We start from the raw sequence: 8,485 nt of genomic DNA, 5'->3' as shown, positions 1-8,485 counted from the left end.
ACAAAAAGTTAGCTCTTGAGAATGATGGTAAAGGAATATAAATGTCAGAAGGCCATCCAAATAAAACATTCGTTCAAGAAAACCTGAATAAACCTGTGACGTTCATTTTTCCGTTTTTCTTTTGTCACGCCAGGCACGCCATGTTGCTTGTGGTTATTTTTTCTGCTCTATGTATACTGGTTGAATGATTCGTCATGGCTCATGGTGGCCGTTTGTTCTGCGATATAAAAATTCTACGATTACCTATTTAACAAATTACTTTTCGTATGTTTTTTCAAAGGAATAACTCAAAAATGAACAGTTGCAAGTTAGCGCCAGTCTTGTTGACACGTTTTTTTTCGTATGTGTGGTCGTCATTTTGGCACGGGACTAATTATTTCTGAATATCTTCACTTCTATCACTCTATATTTTCCTTCTTCAATTTTGCGGCCATTTCTTTCTAAATTGTTGACATTAATATTATGTCCTCAACGATATTCAGTCCGGGCAGGTAGCCATTCTTAATGAAATGAAATCCATTCGTTCTACGCTCCTGCAATACGAGCAAAAATTTGAAGAAATTACTAAAAGGCTTTCTACATTTGAAGACAACTGCTCCGTAATAGCCGCGGTAAAAGAAAAAGTTGACGGCTTACAAACACTAACTGAGCAAAACTGTGGTGATATCGCTAGCCTTGTCGCCAGGATGGACGACTCTGAGGACAGACAGCGACGATGCAACCTTGTCTTTTACGGTTTTGAAGATGCCAGTGACGAGACCGGGGCACAGTCTGAGAAGCGGGTCATGGATCTATGTCTTGCCAATCTGGAAGTTTCAGTCCAACCTAGAGACATTGAACGCACTCACCGCATAGGGCGTTTTCAACCAATTAAAAATAGACCCATCATTGTCCGGTTCTGCCATTTCAAGGATCGAGAACTAGTGCTGTCCAACGGCAAAAAACTAAAAGACACCAATTACAGCATTAGCGAAGATCTTTACCCCAACACACGCAAGGCCTGTAAGCACCTCATTGAATTTGGTAAAGCATCTCGCAAGGCCTATAAACTTCGGTACAACAAACTAACCATTGATGACACCACTTACGTTTTTGATCGCTTTTCTGAAAAAGTAATCCCACTCCGTCCATAGCTACCACCTCCCACCTCAGCGGACCCTAAATTAAACCCTGAAATTATGTCAATTGTACACACTAACATTAGAAGCCTCTTGCCGAAACGCGACTCGCTATTTAATCTTATCTGTACGACAGAATGCAACTTTGTTCTCTTAACTGAAACGTGGCTAAACCCTTCAATAAGCGATTCCGAATTAGCACCATGCTTTCCTGGCTTTAGCATATTTCGGCGAGATCGTGATGGTAAGCGTGGTGGTGGCGTCCTGATAGCTGCTCACAGTCGATTAAATTGCTCCCCAGTGGTCATCCCTTCCAGCCTTGAATTACTGTTTGTCTGCTGCAGAAATTCACATCCTCCGTTTATCATCGGAGTCTGTTACCGCCCCCCTGACGCAGATGCTTCATTTACCGCTGATTTCCACAGTGCTCTTAACTTTCTGAATGCCTCTTATCCTAACTTACCGGTTATTTTATTGGGTGACTTTAACTTCCCGGGAATAATCTTGTCTAACCTCGCGCGCACGATATCTAAACACACCATGGAAAGCGACTTTGTTAACACGTGCCTAACATTTGGTTTATCTAAACTTTTTTCATTCCCAACGCGAGCTACTGAGCACTCTTCAAATATTCTCGACCTCGTTTTCACATCACACCCCGACAATCTTGCATCCCTAGTTCCTCTCCCAGAGATTAGTGTTCACGCTGTGCTTCACGCTTCGTTTTCTAATCAACTACCAGGCAAAAGCCATTCCAAGAAAACCCTCACACTCTACGATAACGGTAACTATGCCACCATTAACAACGAACTATTCATATTTTGTGAATGGTATTTAAACGACTTCTTCCAACGCCCCCTTGAAACCAATTGGTCTTTGTTCAAGTGCAAAATCCATAATTCAATCAATAGATTTATACCCACAATTACAATTACGGAACGGGCGTCTTCTCCTTGGTTCAACAGATCTCTTAAGCGTCTTAACAATAAGAAAAAGCGATTATATCGCTCGGCTAAACTGTCTAACAGCGCGAGCGCTTGGAACAAGTACCGCGGAACGGCAAAGGAATTTGAATAACTTGCTGCGAAGGCTAAGCGTTCTTTTTTCTCTTCTACATGACCTAATACGCTACGAAATAACCCTAAACAATTTTGGAGAGCCATTAACCCCAACAACAGAAACGTTATCTTTACTTGATGAACACAGTGATCCTATTACAGAACATGTTACCCCTGAAGTGCTAAATACTGCCTTCTCTTCCGTATTTACCCCTGAATCTTGCAGCCCGCTTCCAGACTCCCCATTTCTTGATCATCCTGTCATGCCAGGCATTACATTCGATTCATGCGGTATTGCAAAACTAATTGACGAATTGAAACTAACGTCATCCACAGGTATGAATGGCATCAATTCCAAAAATCTAAAAAACACCAAGCCTATAACAAGCATCATTATTTCGCACATATTTCAGCAGTCCATTTCATGCGGAGTGGTGCCGAAAGACTGAAAGCTTGGTAAGATCGTTCCTGTTCCGAAAAAAGGTCTTTCATCTTCACCGAGTTTTATCGCCCCATATCCATCACAAGTGTATGCTCTAAATTAATGGAACACATAATTTATTCCCACATACTAATTTTTCTACGTTTAGTACATTTCTTTCACCCTAACCAACACGGTTTTCAAAAAGCATTTTCATGTGACACTCAACTCGCCCTGTTCGTTAACGACCTGAGTTCTAGCCTGGATAATAACACACCTGTACACGTCATTTTCATCGATTTCGAAAAAGCCTTTGACAAAGTTTCTCATAACAGATTATTTTTGAAGCTTTCACGTCTTAACCTTAATTGTCTTGTTTCTAATTGGATATGTGACTTTTTGACTAACCATAAGCAGTTCGTTTGTGCTAATAACCATCACTCCTCCCTATACGTTGTTACCTCCGGCGTACCTCAAGGCACGGTCCTTGGTCCTCTACTATTCCTAACCTATATTATTGACCTCCCCAATAACTTAGTATCTAACATTCGTCTGTTCGCAGACGACTGTGTCATTTATCGTCCTATTCACAATTCTAACGACCCTGTCATCCTACAGTCTGATCTTTGTTTGATTCAATCTTGGTGCGAAAAATGGCTGATGTCCCTTAACATAAAGAAGACTTGTGTCATTTCCTTCCATCGCCGTCAATCCTATTCCTTCAATAAATACTTCCTATTTGATTCTGAAATAACAGCAGGTAATTCATGTAAATACCTCGGTATCACTCTAACTTGCGATCTGACCTGGTCATCCCATATTATGAATATCACTAATGACGCCAACCGCGTGCTTGGCTATCTCCGAAGAAACTTACGTCTAGCCCCACCTTCTCTTAAACTTTTAATCTATCTAACACTAGTCCGCCTGAAGCTAGAATACGCATGTGCCATCTGGGATCCCCATCAAATAACTCTTATTAAAACGCTTGAAACTATCCAAAATCGTGCAGCCAGATTCATTTGTTCTGACTATTCCTATCTTAGCAGCGTCGCCAAACTAAAATCTCAAGCTAACATGGTTAGCTTAGCTTCACGCCGCAAAATTTCAATACTGTGTTTGTTTCACACATTTTATCATGCAATGCACCTAAACCATGTTATCGTTCCAGCTCATCTTGTTTCATGCCGTATCAGTCATTCGAAAGCGGTTTATCCACCCCGTGCGCATACCACTGCCCATCACTCTTCATTTTTTGTGCAAACATCAACAGAATGAAACGATCTCCCTGCTGACATCGTGCACCAATCCAGCATCGCCCATTTCAAAGAAGCCATCGAACAAACCATCTGTTTGTGAACTGTCTACCTCCTCATGTAACACCTCTTGACTGGGGCCCTTGAGGTATTATAAATAAATAAAAAGAATGTACAATTAAAATAACACTACTTTTTTCGGCCGCGGTGTAGCACCACCACGGATCGAATGGTATTCGTAGCTCAGACTGCCAGTTTAATCTAATGACAATAACATCTTCAGTCTTATTAATCTGCTTGCACTCCTCATTTTGCCATTTTTCTATAGGATAGTTCCCGCATGTTCTGTATACCTTCAGTAAAGAAGTTTCTCTATATTCTGTCGAGGTACTTATATTTCCACATCTTTGCATACTTTCCGTAAGCAATTTTCCGCGTATGACATGGCTTCCGTATCCTTCCACATCCTTTTCAAGAATATTTCTGAATGTCCTACATGACTTCCGTCCCCATCCATATTTTTCATGAAAAGCTTTCCGTGTATGCCATACAACTTCCGTATGCTTCCATAAAAATCCATATCCTTTCTGTATAACTCATAAGATAAGCATACGGAGTCCATTTTTTTCCCGTGAATTTCATACGGAACGTTTCAGTCAGTAGAGATAAGTATAAATGATCACCAGTTGTGCACTAAGGAGGTGTGCACAAAGGGTAAAACTAAGTTTCAACTCATTTGATGGAGCACGGCGTTACACGTGCCATTGAAGCTTGCATGTACGTGCATTTGTCGACACAGCGACTGAAATAACTGCAGCTGGGTACGTATTCCAAGACAGGAAAGGCTGCTTAAAGCTGAAGAGCTTGAGCAAGTTGACGTTTTCGGACATGACCATGAAGACTTTTTTTCTTTGGCTGGCCTTCTCACATTCATATTCCTGTACCATCATTCTTGAGAGCCGTCTTTTTGTGTCACTAGGTGATTTTGTAAGCTGTTTTACTATACTTAATTATTCGACTAAAAGAGTACAACATTTTCTCCTAAATAGCATCAAGTATGGCGTTTAGCAGCTTGATTATATATCTATACTGAAAGTAGCAGATGTTTTTTTGATGACTGTAAAATATGAACGATTCATGTTTCATCTGCCTTGGTTGCTGTTCATCATATAAATCTACAATGTTTTTTATCTGTGTGCAAAAAATTATAGACCGACAGTCTTTAAAAATTGTTATTAAGCTACTAACGCAAGAGTGAGAAACAAAAAAAAAGATATCATGGGTTTGCTTCTATCCGCTTTTTCGTGTTAGTTAAACGCTTGCTTACAAAATATTTTGTTGCTATGTTTTGTTTTCACTACAGTGTTCCTGTAAGGACTTGCTGGGTACCCCACAAAGCTCTGTTATCTCCGCATAGCTCTTCAACCTATTGATGATTGGACTACCTCAAAAGCTCAACAATGTCGAACAAATTAATCATGCGATATACGTGGGCGATTTCATAATATGAAAACTCAGAACACAAACGCTGAACAAATGGAAGCAAAAGTCCAGGAGGTGTTCGAGGCCATGGAAAGTTACCTAGCTGACACGCCGTTACGTTTCTTTTCTGAGAAATGAGTGTTCCTGCTGTATTGCCTCAGGAAGCCGAGAAGACCACCCAAGCGAACTTCCAACTTTCAGTTCAAAGGCTCTAACCACCAAGAGTGGCATGCTGATCCCGAGCGTGCCACTCATGTCTCGAGCTTTGAATCGAGGCCAAAGGTACAAACGAGGAGACAATCGCACGCCTGAGTAAAAAGTATTTAGGTTACTTATATATATATATATATATGGGCAGGCATGGTGGTTGAGTGGCCGTAGCCTTGCATATAGTCCAGTAGATCCTCCGTGAGCGGTCACAACGTGGTTTATTTTGAAGTTACGACCTAGAGGGTGGCCTTCATCAGGATTAAATGTATAGTTTGTTGGTGGTCAGCTTTATACAATCTCAAATCAGAGAAAAAGGAAAGAGGAAAAATACAGAAAAAAAAGAAAAAAAGAAAAAAAGAAAGAAAGGGCAAAAGAGAAATGAATATAAGGTTTACTCCCCTCGGGCGCCCCCTTTCCACTCTTCCTTCCACTTCCCCCTCCAACTCTCTTCCCTTTCTCCCCTTTACCTTTCTGATGTCAGTGGTCTGTGTATGCTCCCTTTCACTAACGCATTCTTCCCGACCAGACGGCGCCTCATGGGACTGGCGGTTTGGTGTGGGGCAAAAAAAGAGCTTTTTTAGAAAGTTCTGAGCCTTTAACTACTCGGATTCCCGTCAACATTTCGTCGTACAAAGAGGGGTACCGCGTATTGGGCAGAGGCTGGAAAGCGGGCATTTTAGGAAGTATTAAGCCTTTTTCACCGTAAATGTTTTAGTTTTTGGTGAAAATAATGTTCTTTGATTGATTGACTCATTGATTGACTGATGATATTTTGACCACCTGAAGGTCATTAACGTGCACCTAAAGATTGCTACATGGGTGTTCTTCCATTTTGCCCTCATCAAACTGCGGCCACTATGGCAGTGGCACCCGCGTCCTAGAACGCGACAGCGAAGCTGCCGGGCAGCATAGCTACGACTGCGCACGAAGCAGTAATTCGATGCAAGTACACACTGCATTTGCTGTCGGATCGCCCGCTGCAAAGCGCAACGCATTATCATTAACCATCATCAAGTAATCTCCTTTACCAGGCCCTGCCGGGCTTCGTTAGCCTATCCAGGGCACGCGTGCCCTCGATAGGTTAATAAACGCCTGGGCATGGGTCCACTGTCCCAGGCTGGGCTTGGGCTTCATAAAGCTGGCCTAAGCCTACTCAGGGCCCAAACATCAGACCTATGCAACGCTCTAGCTCTCATCTACTTTTAGCCACCAACTGCCAGCATTGCGGTTTGTCTGTGCCGTTTATCTTCACTGGCATGCTCCACTTATGTGTATTGCAAGACACTTATTCTGCCAGTGAGAAAAGGGCAGGTAAAGACGCAGTAGTTCTCACATCAGCGCCTTTGAATTAGCTGTGCTGTTCCAGCCTCTCTTGGAATTTGTATATTCTAAAGCCACCTTAAAATCGTCGCCTTTGTTTAAACTGTCACGTTTCTTGTCGGAGGTGCTGGGTACCATCACCTATGTACCAGACTCCTTCCACTTACACCGAAACAATCAGATACATCTCACCAGCACTAGTGCCAATACCGACAGCAACGCCGAATGCCACACTTCGGTCTGCACAAGCGTTGCCTCGTTTTCAAGAGGGCCCGTTGCGCGTCAGTCCGACATATGGCGTATGCCCACCCCATGACCACACTGCTAACAGTGTGGCGAGTATCGTCACGTATACCGAGAGGGCCAACACCACCGCCTTGGGCTTCAGGGTGTTCCTGCCAAATTGCGCATTCCCTGCCCTGTTTAAACTTCTTGGTTTGTGGATGCTGGAGTCATTGGTGGATATGATCGAAATATTAGTGCTTATGGTGGAAACTGTAGTGGGCGTAATTCCTGATGATGGCGAGAGTGAAAAAAGCGATGGATGATGGCGGTTGTGGCGAGCCATTGGTAGCAACAGTAGAAAAGGCCGGCTGATGACTGCTAAAGTGGAAAAACTGATGACAGATGGTGGTGGTGGCGGCGAACCAATGGTGGTAACGGTCGAAAATTCCAGTTGATGGTGCCGAGGCAAAGCGCGTTTGGTGGAAAGCTTTTTGTGCGAGGAGGATGACGGTAGCGTGAAAGAAGCTTCTTAGATGATGGTGTCATGATAAAAGCCGGTTAGATGATAGTGGCATGATGAAAACACATGAAAGTACGTGAAATCACTTATTTGCAGTGTTCATTCTTGAATGCGCAGAGATGTATGTTTACGGTCAAAACAACTAAAGTTGCTCATTGCACTTTCCAGCACGTTTACTTTTTTATTCCTGTAGTGTAAACAAAGCTTTAATTTTTGTTCGGCATATAATATGCGGTCATGAACATATACGCATTTCGCGCACGTACTCACGTCAGTGTGACATCCGCGATGTGTTTCTTTTTTGTGATGTTTAGAAGACTAGAGGTGTCACTGTGAACATTGCCAATCAATGTTTTAAATCGCCGTGAAGTTTCCGAGAAATAAATGAGCTCAAGTTCGCAATTGACCCTTTCAATGGTAGAGCAGAGCACAGGGGTCACGTAATGTCAACACGCTAAAAACGCGACCCTGGCAATTCTCGCTTGAGCCGTACTTTTAAGTTAAGAAAGTGCGTGCGAATATGCATAAACATTTACTTTCGACATGTGTCGAGACGAGCCCCAGGGAATTTTACTTTCACCCTTCTGTTCTACCACCAAGATTTCCACCAAAGTTTAATCCTACCGACCAAGCCTTTACAAGTGTTATCGGTACTACTGAGTTTCGGAATGCGCAATTTCGACGAGTAAAAATGACAATACAGCACAGCTGTGGCATCATTTACCCAAAATGAAGCCTTTTTTATTGTGTACGGTGTCTGCGCAAGAAGCTACAAATATCCATGTAACGGGCTTGCAGCACTTCCACCAAAATACACTTCCCCTTATCGACAGCCGTCAGTCGCACTCGCTGGCCCTTCACGAGCTTTAATGCGA

This window comes from Rhipicephalus microplus, unplaced genomic scaffold (genome assembly GCF_043290135.1).
Source record: "Rhipicephalus microplus isolate Deutch F79 unplaced genomic scaffold, USDA_Rmic scaffold_13, whole genome shotgun sequence".
Taxonomy (NCBI): domain Eukaryota; kingdom Metazoa; phylum Arthropoda; class Arachnida; order Ixodida; family Ixodidae; genus Rhipicephalus; species Rhipicephalus microplus.
The sequence above is the reverse complement of the archived record's forward strand: the minus strand, read 5'-3'. Positions refer to the sequence as shown.